Below are 12,717 nucleotides of genomic sequence, written 5' to 3'. Positions count from 1 at the left end.
CTATGGACTATTTCTAAAAGGACTTTTGGCAACTACAAGCTCACCTCTGCTATGCATCTGAACCTCGAGAATTGAATTCAAGTCTGTCTGTATATTGATCTTTTAACCAACACTCTCTCTCTCTCCCTCTTTTCTTTTTTAATAAATTTTAGCTTAGTTAATAAGAATTGGCTATAGCGTGTATTCTGGGTAAGATCTAAGTTATAATTGAACCTGGGTGTGTGGCTGATCCTTTGGGATTGGAAGAACCTTTTCTTTGATATGATGAGATCAGATTTTCAGGAATCATCATCATATCTGACATGTGTGTCTGGACGGAGGCCTGAGGCTGGGCACTTTAAGGGAACTGCGTTGTTTGGACTTCTGAGTAACCAGTGAGGTGCTACAGAAGCTGTTTTGTGCTGGTTGGTAAATCTAAGTATTAGAATAACCACCAGCATTTGGGGTTTGTCTGCCCCGTTTTGTTTGCAGTTCACCCTGATTGAGTGACCTCAGCTAGCTCCCACAGGCAGCACCGTCACACTGCTCCTTTCTAGTCACACTTTCTACACATCTAACATTAGTATATAATGTAATACAGATCTATCCCAACACCTGCAGGAGGTCCTCTGGTAAGGCGGATTCGGCGGCATGCCTGCGGGAGGTCTGCCGGTCCTGTGCCTTCGGCGTAACCACCACCGAATTGCCGCTGAAGCCGCAGGACTGGCAGAGCTCCCGCAGGCATGCCGCCTAATCTGCATCACCAGGGGACCTCCTGCCACCCTCACAGCAACCAGCAGGCCACCCCTCGCAGCTTGCTGTGCTGGTGCCTGGAGCCGCCCCTGTCCCTGACCCACGGCAGAGGATATTGAAGCTGAACAGCCAGAGCCTGCAAGATAAAGGGGCGGGGGGGCGAGGCCTGGCAGTGTTGGCAGAACGGGAAATCATCAGAGGGTCCTATGGCAACCAGGGGGATTGGTGAGAGTCGGTGAGGGAGGAGTTGGCGGCTTTGTTCTGGTGGCCTGGGAAACACCACAACATTAAAGCAACCAACAGTGCCAAGTCCTGCAGCGTCACCTGTGGGATTTCCACAAGAGCATCCAGGCAGGGGAGCCAGTCAGTGTGTGACTGTACGACCGGATCAAGCGACAGCTGCCCGAGTTCCAGGAGATGAGGCTGCAGCTGGCTGATATGAGCGGAAGCTCCGAGTGAAGGGAGGAGCAGCCTCCCCTGACATTTTTCCGGCCTGCAGGGAATGGAGACAAAGCAGGGGGATGCAGGGACTCAGGGCAGGACCCACGGATCCGGTAGTGCAGGACTATAGTTGCTGGAGGAGGAGAGAGAGTCCTGCGAGAGGAAGCCGCTGGCGGGAAGCAATAAGTGCAGAGAGCAAACCAGCCAGCTGAGAGTCACAGGGGCGTAGAAAGCAAAACAGCAGCAGGTCCCATGGTGTAATGGGCAGCACTCAGGGCTCTGAATCCTGGAATCTGAGTTCAAATCTCAGTGGGACCTCTGGCAGGTATGTTGGTTTGCTGCAAAGCCTTGGAGCTCAAGGTGCTTGGTTATGCTCTCCTTGCCTGAACTAGAGTGATTTTTCTTCTCCTCCTCCTGGGTCACTGGTGCCCGCTGGAGATGGGTCTCTGGTCCAGCTGGGCCGCTAGAGGGTGGGGTCCTAGAACTTAACCGTCTGGCTAGAGATTCCTGCGGGTTGACCTGATGTTGGGTTTCTTGCTGCTTCACCTGACGTCCACAACTTTGGTCCCTGTAGCTGCAGCTGCCACACTCTTCCTCTTGCCCACATGGCATTTAAAGGAAGGAGGGCCAGGGCCAGGCTTCCCAGGCGGGAGCCCAGCACCTCTCCTCCTCTGGGCACCTGGAGCAGAGGCGGCTGGTGCTGACAGCTCCAAGGGAAGGCTTAAAAGCCACAGAGCAACCAAGGGCAGGGCCAGAGGAGGGGAGAACCATGCCTATGCGTGGCCAGCAGACAGCCACAGAGACACCCAGCCAGGCTGCTCCCTGCCATGCCAAACACCCACTGAAGGCCACCCGCAGACCAGCATGTGGGGAGGCTGCTGATGCTCTGAGGCCATTATCGAAGATGGTAGGAAAGCAGGGCCAGCCCCCATGGTGGCGCCTCTTACCGATCCCACTCTCTGTGCTCACTTTGGCAGTGGGGCAGGAGATTTTACCCCAAGAGGCTTTTCCCCAGCTGGCGAGAAGCAGAGAAACACCCAGGCTCCATGTAGCAAGTACCCTCCAGCACAGGGACAGGCGCACATTTGGAAGAGGGAAACTGCTCCACACGCTAGCCTGGGCAGCCACCCATTTTCTTTGGCAAGTCAGGAAGGGCAAAGGCGAGACTGGAAGCACCTGGGGCTCATGCCCCAGCCTTTGTGACGCCCAACCCCCAACTCCTTCCCGGGGCTCTAGCTGAAGCCAGAGCATTGGCCTGAGCGGCCAAGAAGAGGTTCCAGCCCTGAAGGGAGCAGGACTTGCAGCACAAAGGTAAAACTGCACAAGCACAACCACAAAGGGACTCGAACCCTCAATCTCCTGATCCGAAGTCAAACGCCTTATCCATTAGGCCACATAGGAAAAGGCCCTCCAGGCACTTCTTTGGAAAAGGCCGACACTGATGCATCCGACAAAATGGGGATTCACCCACGAAAGCTCATGCTCCAATACGTCTGTTAGTCTATAAGGTGCCACACGACTCTTTGCTGCTTTTGCAGACACTGTGTTTCTCAGGTCAGCTACTGAGGGGGGCCGAGACTCTCTGGGCACAAGAAGTCGAGTTCCCAGTGACACGTGAGACTTAATTCTCTGGAGCCAGGTGCAGGGCTTTGGCAGGGAGGCTCAGGCATGGGGGACTGGGGTGCAGCGGACAGGCCGGCTGTCTAGGTGCGGAGATTTAGTCTCACTGAGGAGGAGGAGGAGGAATCCTGCTGACAGGCAGTGGCCAGGGCTGCTGCAACCACTAGGGGAACTAGTCGGCCGCCCAGAGTGTGAAGTGGTTGGGGGGCGCCAAGAAGCACACTCAGGGGAGGCCGGGGAATGGAGGTGAGCTGGGGCAGGGGGCTGGGAGGTGCGGGGAGAGGGCTGCCTGCAGCCAGCAAGGGGGGGGTGCGTGCAGGGGAACCGCTCCCTGTCCCAGGTCACCTCTGCTCCGTCTTCTCCCGTGAGCACGCCGCCCCTGCCACCTGAGCACCACTAGAGCTGGGGGGAACCCAGGGGCTGCGGGTCGGGAGTGAGGGGCACCAGCAGAGCTGTGGGTCTGCAGGTCAGGACTGGATAGCAGGGGCTGCGGGTCGGGAGTGAGGGGCACTGGCAGAGCTGTGGGTCTGCAGGTCAGGACTGGATAGCAGGGGCTGCGGGTCGGGAGTGAGGGGCACTGGCAGAGCTGTGGGTCTGCAGGTCAGGACTGGATAGCAGGGGCTGCGGGTCGGGAGTGAGGGGCACCGGCAGAGCTGTGGGTCTGCAGGTCAGGACTGGGATAGCAGGGGCTGCGGGTCAGGAGTGAGGGGCACCTTATCACCATGAGCTGCTCCCCGCCAGGCACCACACCCCATTCACACGCCTTTGGTCAATAGTAGCTCAGTGGCAATCACTGCCCCGAAGTGACTCCGGCGCAGGCACCCACAGCACGAACTCCCCACACCGGATTCTGTCCACACGCAGAGAATTCTCTCCGCCGGGCTCCTTCGGTTCCTCTCGCTGCTCCCCGTCCTGCCGCCAGACACTGCTCATCTGCATAGCCCCGCCCATGGACACGTGACACCTTCTGTCGTTTTGGTCTCCAGTGAATGAGTTGCCCGCGGGGAGTGAACACGTCACCGCACGTCACAGCCCCAGCGCACGTCACAGCCGCCGGGCGGGGATTGTCTGTGAGCCCCGCGCTGGGGGCGGGGCTTCAGGGAGGGATCCAGCCCCATAGACAGCCTGGGGCAGGGAGATATTGGGGGAAGGGATGAGGGGATGGGGGGAGAAGGGGGGAGGGAGAGACCCAGCCCCACAGACCTGCAGGGACAGGGGATCTTGGGGTCAGGAGGGGAGAAGGGGGATTAGCAGAGACCCAGCCCGGGGTGCAGGGGAAATGGGGTGGGGTGGAGGGAGACATGTCGGGTGGGGGTCGGGTGTGTGAAATGTTGGTCCAGGGAAACTGAGTCATTCCCAGGACATCGTGTGCAGGGGGGAGCACAGGGGCAGGGAGAGAGCCCCAGCTGCAGCCCCACAGAGCCCCAGAGGGATATTGGGGGCAGGGGAGGGGATGGAGGGAGGAGAGACCCAGCCCCATAGACCCCTAGAGGCAGCGGGATATGGGGGGGTAGGAGAGGGGATGGCAGAGGAAAGGCCCATCTCTATAGACCCCCCCAGAGGCAGGAAATGAGGGGAGTAGGGGGGAGGGAGGGATCCAGCCCTATAGACCTGTAGGGGCAGGGAGATATTGGGGGCAGGAGGGGAGAAGGGGGGTTGGCAGAGACCCAGTCCAGGGTGCAGGGAAATGGGGTGGTTTGGAAGGAGCTGGGGAGGAGAAGAGACACAGGGCAGGACACATGTTGGGACAGGGAAACTGACTCACTCCAAATACATGCGGAGCAGGGCAGGGCGGAGGCAGATCATGCTGGTCCCAGGGTAATTTCGGGGGGTTCTGATTCCCCACTCAGCCGGGGGGCTCCCCTCTGGGCTGAGGAGCCCTGGGGTGGGCGGGTGCAGGGGCTGGGTGTGTGTGTCAGGCTGGGGGAGCTGCCTGGGCAGAGGGGCTGGAACTGGGGGGGCTGCAGCAGCCCCTGGCTTGACGTGGTTTCCATCACACCCAGGGGTTACAGTTGGTTCAGTGGCTCAGCACCCCCCACTATACAGATTGTTCTGGCACCACTGGCCTAGGGTCACCGTCTAGTGCTCAGGGCCTGCCTGGCTCTCCTAGAGCAGGGCGAGTGCCCAGCTCTCCTGGGGCAGGGCTGGCGAGAGCTCTGGACAGATACTAACAGCGCCGGGGAGCCTGGATGAATATTAGTTGGACAGAGGAGCCTGGAGCAGTTTTATCAGAGAGCAGAAATGAATCCCGAACACAGCACTAGAGCTGCAGTGCTCAGCGCGTGGGCCTGGGTCTCCTGCACAGTCTCCCTGCCCCCCCCCCCTCGTGGCATAACAAGTTCCCTGCAGAGAAGCAGAGGTGCGGGACCGAGGGCTGCGGCGGGGGCTGCAGCACCCCCATGTCTCACTGTGAAAAGCTCCAGGTGCTGTGGGAACAAAGCCGGCATTATTGTGTGATTGCAGAGAACCCCGGAGCTGTGCTGCCCCTGTGCCGTGTGAGCGGGAATTGCACGTTTTCACATTGCTTGTGAACACCAGGGCACGTGCAACCATTTGGGCAAACTAAGCGGCCGCCTAGTGGTTGGTGGCGCCTAATAGCCCCCTCAGGCGAGGAGGTGGAGCAGAGATGAGCTGGGGGGCACGTGGGGAGGGCTGTCCCCAGTAACGGGGGATTGGGGGCGCACAGGGGAACCGCTCCCCACCCCAGCTCACCTCCACTCTGCCTCCTCCGCCGAGCACACAGCCCAGCTCTAATTCTCCTCCAGTCGGCGCCGCAAGCCTGGGCGGGGACGAGAATTAGAGCGACGTCCGGGCGTGCTCAGTGTTGGGGGTGGAGCCGAGGTGAGCTGGGCGGGCTCCCCAGGCAGGCTTAGCTTCCGCAGGCAGGGGCGGCAGGTTATATCTGTGTGCGGTGCCCGGGCTCCAGGAATATTCAGGGCTGGGGGCCCTGCTCCAGCAATATTTGGAGCTGGGTCTCTCCCCCGGCCCTGAGCCTCCCCAATGCCCCAAACCCTCATCCCCAGCCAGAGCCCTCATCCCCCTGCACCCTAATCCTCTTCCCCAGCCCTGAGCCCCCCTGCACAGCATGAACCCCTCATCCCCCTGCACCCTAATCCTCAGACCCAGCCAGAGCCCTCACCCCTGCACCCTAATCCTCTGCCCCAGCCCTGAGCCCCCCTGCAGCATGAACCCCTCATCCCCCCGCACCCTAATCCTCAGCCCCAGCCTTGAGCGCCCCCGCAGCATGAACCCCTCATCCCCCTGCACCCTAATCCTCAACCCCAGCCAGAGCCCTCAGCCCCCTGCACCCTAATCCTCTGCCCCAGCCCTGAGCCCCCCCTGCAGCATGAACCCCTCATCCCCCCGCACCCTAATCCTCAGCCCCAGCCAGAGCCCTCACTGCCGCACCCTAATCCTCAGCCCCAGCCCTGAGTCCCCTCCTGCATCATGAATCCCTCATCATCAGCCCCACAGCCCTCACCCCTGCACCCTAATCCTCTGCCCCAGCCCTGAGCCCTGCCCCCGCAGGATGAACCCCTCATCCCCAGCCAGAGCCCTCATCCCCCCGCACCCTAATCCTCTGCCCCAGCCCTGAGTCCCCTCCTGCATCATGAATCCCTCATCCTCAGCCCCACAGCCCTCACCCCTGTATTCCCTCCTATCCCCAAACTCCCTCCCCACAAGGTGCACCCCCTCCCCCTTCCCACATACCCCTTCCCAACCCCAAACTCAGTCCCAAAGCCTGCACCCTTCACCCCCTCCTGCACACCCACCCCCTGCCCCAGCCCAGAGCCTGCACCCAGCACCCAAACTCCATCCCAAAGCCTGCACCCCTCCTGCACCCTAATCCCCAGCCCAGGATCTGCACCCCAGACCTCCTCCTGAGCCCCCTCCCAGAGCATTAGGCAGGTGGGAGCAGAGTTGGGGGGGGCAGAGTTGGGGGGCGGGTTCTGGGCACCACCAAAATTTCTACAAACTTGCCACCCATGTCCGCAGGAGGTCTCCCCAGGCAGGGTAAGCTGCCGTGGCAGGGGGTGGGGTGGGGAGGAAGTCTCCCCAGGCAGGGGTAGCTGCCACGGGGGGAGTAGTTGCTGCAGGGGGGCTCCCCGGGTGGGGGGCTGAGTTAGCTGCGGGGGGTGGGGGAACAGACAGACGCGGTTAGCTGGGTGGGAGGGTGCAAGGTGGAAGTTTCACCTAGGGCCCAAAACTTCCTTGCACCCGCCCTAGGGCTTTCCGCACCCCTGACAGGCTGATTAGACACCTGCAGCCAATCAAGGCAGGCTACTCAGGGCACTTGGATTTAAAAAGGAGTCACTTCAGTTTGTGGTGTGCGTGTGAGGAGCTGGGAGCAAGAGGCGCAAGGCTGAGGCTGAGGCTGAGGCTGAGGCTGTGGCTGTGGCTGTGCTGCTGGAGGACTAAGGAGTACAAGCATTATCAGACACCAGGAGGAAGGTCCTGTGGTGAGGATAAAGAAGGTGTTGGGAGGAGGCCATGGGGAAGTAGCCCAGGGAGGTGTAGCTGTCATGCAGCTGTTACAAGAGGCACTGTAGACAGCTGCGATCCACAGGGCCCTGGGCTGGAACCCGGAGTAGAGGGTGGGCCTGGGTTCCCCCCAAACCTCCCAACTCCTGATCAGACACAGGAGGAGTTGACCCAGACTGTGGGCCCTACCAGAGGGGAAGATCACTGAGGTGAGCAAATCTGCTAATAAGCGCAGGACCCACCAAGGTAGAGGAGGAACTTTGTCGCAGCCTCTAATTGCAGCATTTTTAAATGATCTGCATGCTGCTTGCGGGCTCCTAACACTTGCCACAGCAGCTCCTTTTAACTTCCATCCAACCATCTGTAGTTTATGCCGATAGGTCGACTTTAGGTCTTTAACTTTGATTGGTAGCTGAGAAGATGGTAAATTGGACAGAAACCTCTTCATTTCCTTGTTATTTCCTGACTTCTTTATTCATCGCTTTTTCCTTATTTCCCTGCAGATTGACTAGATCTGGGTGCTAGCAGGGGGACCTGACGGACTCCTTATTTTCTGATTTCTTTTGGAAGCATTGAACTTGCCAGGGCATAGTCAGAACCTGGATGCTCATGTAAATGTAACACCTCGTACTCCGCTTTAGTTCTGTTTCTCAGCTCTTTTGGAAAATCGATCTTTAGTCTGACATGTAGCATCCTTGCATTAGGAGATGGCTAATTAATAAGACCATAAACCTTGGCAATCAAATGGAACCTGAAGTCCACAGAAGAGCCCGAAAGGCCCTTGGGGAGTGGAGTGCAAGTTGAGGAAGACTTCCCTGCACAGCTTCTCTCTCAATTCTCGTTTTCCTATATTGAGCGCAAAAGTCGGGAATCAGCTCAGGGTAGGGTTATACCGTATGTGTGCAGTGGTTAGACAAGAAACAGCAAGGTACTGGACTGGATGGACCTTTGGTCTGACCCGGTACGGCCTTTCTAATGTTCTTATGGTATGGAGCAAAACTATCTTATGTCTGCCTGATAACTGTACGTTTGAGAAGGAGCAGAAAAGAGCATTGGGGCTGCAGGATAGCGCTTGCATACGCTTTCTTTGGCATGTTTTGCTGTAAGAGTTAACAGTGAGAGATTGTTAGTCACAGGTCAGTGGGTGGGTTTATGCAAATTAGGCGTGTACAGGGAAACCAGCAAGAGGAAGGAGGCTGAAAGACTTCTCTGTCTTTGAACAGAATTGTGTGTTAAGGGCTCTTGCTTTGAATTCTTCCAGTGGAGTCATTTCGGGGAAGTGATCATCACTTCGCGTTACCTAGTTATCAAGTGTCGTGAATGGTGTTTGGTGCGTGTCTGGGAGCTCCTCGTGCTGATGTAGAAAGCAGTGGGGGAAGAGCGGCTGCCTAGCATCCGAAACTCTCAGCATTGCTTCTCAGCTCTTTGGAGCTAAAATCAAAAGTGTAGTGTCTGTTCTTATCAGTTTAATATCTGATAGGTCCTTTATTTAAGGACTGTATATTAAATTGATTTTTGAAATAAGGGGATGGAATAGGAGCTTGCTCTGTCTACCCCATGCATTGACCTGGTATTGCAGTGTCTCCAGGACCAGTGCCTCTCCTTCTGGGGAGAATTGTCTGGTTAAAAAGCAGAAAAAGTTTCACTTTAAAGATGCTGATTTGAGAAGATTTTTTTAAAGTAGTTGAAAAATCAGGTCTCTTTATCACTTTGATTTCTTCATAACAACATATTGTTTAAATTTCTTGGGACTGTTTTCTGAGTCTACAGATGTGAGTTTCTTTGTCTTGCTAGAGGATTGTTTTAAAAGCTGAGATTCTTCTGTTTCCTTTGAGTCTTTTCAACAATATGAGGGACGAATGCTTTCCAGACTGAGGGTCTGTTTGGGAGATGGTTGGTTGGGGGGGGGGGGGACACAGATTGGTAATATTTGAGGTCACATGTATATCAATAACTGGATGAGTTACACAGACTTCTCCCCACCCAGCCTACGTTCCATGTATCTTGACTGAGCCTGTCGCCCACCATCCCAGAGCAGAAGCCTGAAGCCTGAGCCCCACCGCACGTGGGGAGGAGGGGAACTCCCACTGGTTGCTGGCTCCTGCAGTGTTTATGACTCCGGAAGGGGGTAGGGACCAGCCCCTGCAGGCAGCCCCGGGGGAAGAGCCGCTGCTTTGCTGCCCTCGATTCCCCCTCAATTACAGCCCAGGAGGCTGTGGCCACAATAAAAGCCCCTGGTGGCCACATTTGAGAAATGCTGGAGCCTCACAGTAAACAAATCCCAGCAGGTTTGTCACACCCTGTCCCTCACCCTGGGGATTTCCTGCCCTCTCCCACCCAGACCAACCTTCCTGGAAGTTCCCACCCCCTATGTATTTACTGCCCTTTCTCCCCGCCAAGGGAACCCGCCAGCAACTCCCTGATCATCCCTCCCTCAACTGGCTCCACTGCAGCCATTTCCCTTCCCCGGCCCCTGGGAGGACGGAATGAGCTGGAGCAAAACATGGATGTTGCGCTGCAGCCTGTTAGGGCAAAAAGGGCAACTGGGGACATGTCAGAACAGGAAATAATTTCCCAGCACAATTCCCCCCAGGCTCTTTCCCTGCACACGGATATTCCAGCTTGTCCTGCACGGGACAGAAAAATTCAAATGTAGGGCTGTCAATTAATCGCAGTTAACTTACACAATTAACTTTAAAAATATCATGATTAATCTCAGTTTTAATCACACCGTTAAACAATAGAATATCAAATTAAATTTATTATATTTTTTGATTTTCTACATTTTCAATTATATTGATTTCAATTACAACATAGAATATGAAGTGTACAGTGCTCACTATATATAGTTTTATTACAAATATTTACACTGTAAAATATAAAGTGCTGTAGTGCAATCTCTTTATCATTAAAGTGCAACTTGCATATGTAGATTTTTTTGTTGTTGCATAAGTGCACTCAAAAAGAAAACAATGTAAAACTTCAAGTCCAGTCAGTTCTACTTCTTGTTCAGCCAATTGCTGAGACAATCAGGTTTGTTTACATTTACTGGAGATAATCCTGCCCGTGTCTTGTATACGTCACCTAAAAGTGAGAACAGGCTCTCTCGTGGCACTTTTGTAGCCAGCATTACAAGGTATTAACGTGCCAGATATGCTAACATCCATATGCCTTCATACTTCAGCCAGCATACTTCCAGATGACATTCTTCCATGCTGATAACGCTCATTAAAAAGATAATGTGTTAATTTGTGACTGAAGACCTTGACGAAGAACTGTATGTCTCCTGCTCCATTGTTTTATCCACATTCTGCCATATATTTTGTTTTATAGCAGTGGTGGGTGATGACCCAGCACATGTTCACTTTAAGAACACTTTCACTGCAAATTTGACAAAACACAAAGAAGGTATAATGTGAGATTTCTAGAGATAGCTACAGTGCTCAACCCAAGGTGTAAGAATCTGAAGCGCCTTCCAAAATCCAAGAGGGACGAGGTGTGAAACATGTTGTCAGAAGTCCTCAAAGAGCAACACTCTGATGCAGACACTGCAGAACCTCAACCACTAGACAGGAAAATCAATCTTCGGTTGGTGGCATCTGACTCAGATGAGGAATATGAATGTACTTTGGATCATTATTGAGCAGTACCTGTCATCAGCATGGAAGCATGTCCCTGGCCTCTGATTGCTAGAAGCTGGGAGGGGAGAACAGGGGCTGGAGCTCTCCATGGCCACCTGGTCTGCTCACTCCCTCTGAAGCCCATAGCCAAGGCCAGCCTTAGGGGTGGGTGCCACCAGGGCATTGCCCAGGGGTACCATGGTCAAGGGCGGTGCTGTACGGTAGCAGAGAGGTGTGTGCTGCTGGTGTAAAGTCAGAAACTGCTCCCGGCTGGCAGGGGAGTGCTGCTTGGGGTGGTGCCCAGATTTCTCACTGCTCCCTCCCGGCATAGGAACATGCGGGGAGGGAGGGGAAGAGAAGGGGGAGATAGCGGTGATGAGCGGCTACTGCTCCCCCCAATGTTCCTCCGTGCCCCCCTAGGGGGCTGTGAGTGGGGAGCAATGAGCGACATCAGGGCTCCCTGCCTCCAGGTCACGTTCCCCATCTGGGCTGCATAAAGGGAGGACAGAGGGAGCAAAAAGCCTTTGTGAGCTCAGCACACACAAGCCAGGAAAAGATTAACACCCACACCCAGCCCAGCCAGAGTGGGAGCTTCCCCCACTTCCCGGCCACAGGCCCACGGGGCTCATGGATGGGGAGTTTGGGGGGCTGTGGGGGCCCCTGAAGGACTAGCTCAGCGTGTGAATGAGTGACTGGGATGTATGTGGGGGCTGGACTGTGGGTTGAGGTGTCCAGGAGGACCCCAGGGAAGGGACTAGGGGGATTAGGGATAGAGGAGGGTGGGGTTACCGAGGGGCATTGTGGGAATGTGGGATTTAGAGCCCAGAGTGGATGGGTGGGGCGGGTGGGAGGACCCCACAGTGGCTGAAAAGGGGAACCCGGCAGGTTGGGGGGCAGCAGAGATTGGAGATGAGGAACCCCCCACCCTGGGGATGGACTGGGGCAGTGGGGGGATGGGAACGTGGGGCCCAGCAATGGGAAATGGGCTGGAGGCAGTTAGGGGCGGGGCGCTGGGGGGGAGAGGGAGGAGGAGGAGGAAGGGGGGTGGGGTGAGAGGAGGAGGAAGGGGGCAGGGTGGCGGGGCGAAGGGAACGGCCGGGCAGAGCGGACAGGGTGGGGGAGGGGACGCTGGGGGCGGGGCTGGCAGGAGGGTCACAGCGGGGGGGAGGGGTGAAGCCCTTTCACTCCGCGCTGCTTCTGCCCGTTGGAGAGAGAGAGAGAGAGAACTACGCTTCCCAGAGTGCACCAGGAGGGGGCGCGTTGCCTGAGCAACCGCCCGTCACTTCCGCTCTGAAACGAGCCAGGAACTACAACTCCCAGCCTGCCCCGGGGCGCCTCCGTCCTCTCCAGCCCAGGTGAGGGCGGGTCCCTGGGTCAACCTGACACCTCCCCCCGCAACGCAACTCCTCATCCCCGCCCCGCCCCCCAGAGAACCCCGCCCCCCCCTACCGGGCCGGGGCTGACGCTGCCCCGCGCAGGAACGTGCTGCGCCGCTTCGCCCCTTTCACCCCCCGCACAAAGCGGCTGGTGGGGGCGGGGCCGGGTCTGGCTCTGCCGGGGGGCTGGATCCACGTGGTCCCGGCGCCCCTACGTGTCACCCCCCGACTCCCGCTGCCCCCAGCCCCTCCCCCTCCCCGGGGGAGCCCGGCTCCAAACACCCGCAGACAGACCCGCCCCGGCCTTCCCCGAGCCCCGCTGTGCCCCCAGAGCCCGGCCCCGCCCCTTCCCCAAACCCCCGCCCCAGAGCCCTGCCCCCTTCCCAAAGCCCCGCCCAAAGCCCCGCCCCACTGTGCCCGCCCCAAAGCCCCGCCTCGCCCCTTCC

The 12,717-nt window shown here is 57.1% G+C and overlaps 2 non-coding genes and 1 pseudogene across 2 annotated transcripts; 2 read left to right on the top strand and 1 right to left on the bottom strand.

Annotated features, from left to right (window-relative positions):
• LOC120375680 overlaps positions 1-12,717 on the bottom strand; it is a 1,085,709-nt pseudogene that overhangs the window by 907,783 nt on the left and 165,209 nt on the right.
• TRNAQ-CUG lies at positions 1,420-1,491 on the top strand. The gene has a single exon. It is a non-coding gene; the product is annotated as a tRNA-Gln (tRNA).
• On the top strand, positions 8,685-8,879 carry LOC120376350. Its single transcript, XR_005587235.1, has one exon. It is a non-coding gene; the product is annotated as a U2 spliceosomal RNA (small nuclear RNA).

Source organism: Mauremys reevesii, linkage group 12 (assembly GCF_016161935.1).
Source record: "Mauremys reevesii isolate NIE-2019 linkage group 12, ASM1616193v1, whole genome shotgun sequence".
NCBI lineage: Eukaryota > Metazoa > Chordata > Testudines > Geoemydidae > Mauremys > Mauremys reevesii.
Note: the sequence above shows the minus strand (reverse complement) of the source record. Positions and strands in the feature narration are given on the sequence as shown.